Genomic DNA, 2,410 nt, shown 5'->3' on the forward strand with positions numbered 1-2,410 from the left:
TCTCAGGGAGCCGGGAGCCAGGAGGGCAGGGCCCTGACGGTTCTCTGCTGCCCGGATGCAGCGGGCCCTCCCAAACCCTGTGAAATGAGGGAAGGGGTGGGCTGAGGGCTCGGAAAAGCAGCTCTGAATCCAATGGCCAACACACGCCGAGACTGCTTTCCGTTCCCAGGAGATTTAGCCACGGCTGCAGCTCTGAGCTGGACTCACAGGGATGCAGCCTGGCCTGAGCCCCCTCCAGAAGCCCGTGCCCGCAGTGGAGAGTGCGCACCACTTGAAGCAGTGCCTCCCAGATGCTGCTGTGCATCCTCGGGCCTCCTGGAGCAATGACAGGTTCTGGTTCGGCAGGTCTAGGCGGGGCCTGGGAGTCTGCATTTCCCACAAGCTCTACGCATTGCTGCTGCTGCTGTACTTTGAATAGCGAGATTAACTTCCCAAATGCCCACAGCAGCCAGGCCTCGGCCAGGTCAAAATGCTGGGTGCCAGAAACTCCATCTGGGTCCCCCACGTGGGCAGCAGAGGCCCGAGTACTTAGATCATCACCCCCTGCCTCCCAGGTGCGTTAGCAGGAAGCTGGATAGGAAGCAGAGGAGCCAGGATTCAAACGCAGGCACTCCAGGATGGGCTGTGGGCATCCCAAGCGACAGCTTAACCCAATGAGCCACGACACCAGTCCCTAAATCATTTCTGAGGAGCCTGGGACAGTGCTTTCCAAGGTGGTCAGGAGCAGCTTGGCAAGTCTCTAGTGGTCGGCATTGATCAACCACGTCTGAGTGTGTGTGTGTGTGTGTGTGTGTGTGTGTGTGTGTGTGTGTGAGGCTGCTGTGTGAGTTTCCTAGGGCTGCAAACTCAGCAGCCGCACAAATGTTTCCTTTTGCATCCTGTGACCAGCAGTACAAAATAGACTTGGCTGGGTGTGGCAGGGTGGTGGTCCCACCGGAGGAGGATTCCCCCACCTTGTCTTTGCCAGCTTCTGAGGCTATTTGCTTTCCTGAGCCTCTGGCCCACAAATCATTGGCCTCTCTCCCCGTTCCCAAGTTTGTATCGACTTTTCATCTTCTGTCTTCACCATCTGCTCCCTCTTATGGAGAATCCTTGAGATTATATTTGGGGCCTATCCAGATCATCCGAGATCCTTAGCCCCACCTGCCAAGTCCTCTTTGCCCATAAGGTGATGGTCGCAGGTGCCACGGTAGCCTGTACACCCCCAGGGTACTGCACATCCATGGAACAGGACTTCTGGATGGGGCTGGGGTCATGATCCCTTCTAATGGTGGCTCCTGCTAATGTATTCATCTCAGCATCTCTTGTTTCACAAATAGGGACAGTGAGACCCAGAGAGACTGAGTAGCTTGCTCCCAGAGGCAGAGCCGTGAGCAGTGGCACAGGGCTCCTTGTCTGGTCCATCCACCTCTGGAATCCAGGTTCTGATCCCCCCACCACATTGCCTTTCGTGTGCCACACACAGCAGGGTGTAAGCTTGGTCAGACCAGGCTGCGCCCACAGCTGAGGGGCGAGAGGGGAGGGGAGGTCTTGATGTCAAAACCAGGGAGTCATGTGCAAGGTTAGAGACTCTCAGGAATGTAAGCAGCGAAGTTGAGACCTGAAGGCCGTCACTGCTGTCGTCTGTGCTGGCCCAGGCCTCAGTCCCAGGAGCACGCTGTGGTACAGCCTCTGACCCCTGGGAATGTGGCCACCTTGTCTGAGGGATGGACAAGTCCTGGGCACGAGAGGGTGGGGCAGTTCCCATGCAAGCACAGCATGGAGCCCTCAGCATAAGCCCGTGTGGTCTCAGACATCTCCTGAACTTGATACCCTTGTCCCCTTCCCTACCCTGTCCCTCCCAAAGAGTAGCTTTCTCCCCAGCTCTTATCAGGAGCTGACTTCTCTCAAAGTCCATGCCAGGGGAGGAAACAAAGTGCTTTACACACACGAGGCGCCATCATCGTGCCCAACCAACGGCACGGGCCTACTGGCTGCACACCTGCTTGTCTGTGCAGCCTAAATCTCGAAGCGCTGGGTCTGGTCCTCCCCAGGGGGAACCTGCCAGAGACACTCAAACGATGGAAAGGAACTTGAAAATGTGAGCGTTTATTTCTCCGTCTCCCACTCCCCAGTGAAACGACCGTGGGTCCCTGGAAAGGAAGAAGCACCCGTGTGCCCAGCTCCTGTTGCTGGTAGGTGCAGAGCCTCCCCCGGGCAACCCCTGGGCATCGCACATTTGGTCACTAGTGTTTACAGATGGAAGTGTCTGGAGAAACGACATCACCCCAGACATCAGCAGACTGCTGGGTACTGGCCGGGGCACTCCCAGGACGTCTTATCCCAAGTCCTAGGAAGCACTTCGATTTGCACCGCCTGTCAGCTGGACTGCTCAGAGCCAAGTTCTGCTGCTAAGAATTTTCCAGGCCTA

The sequence above is a fragment of the Oryctolagus cuniculus genome, chromosome 13 (assembly GCF_051225735.1).
Source record: "Oryctolagus cuniculus isolate XC-2025 breed Fujian yellow rabbit chromosome 13, ASM5122573v1, whole genome shotgun sequence".
NCBI lineage: Eukaryota > Metazoa > Chordata > Mammalia > Lagomorpha > Leporidae > Oryctolagus > Oryctolagus cuniculus.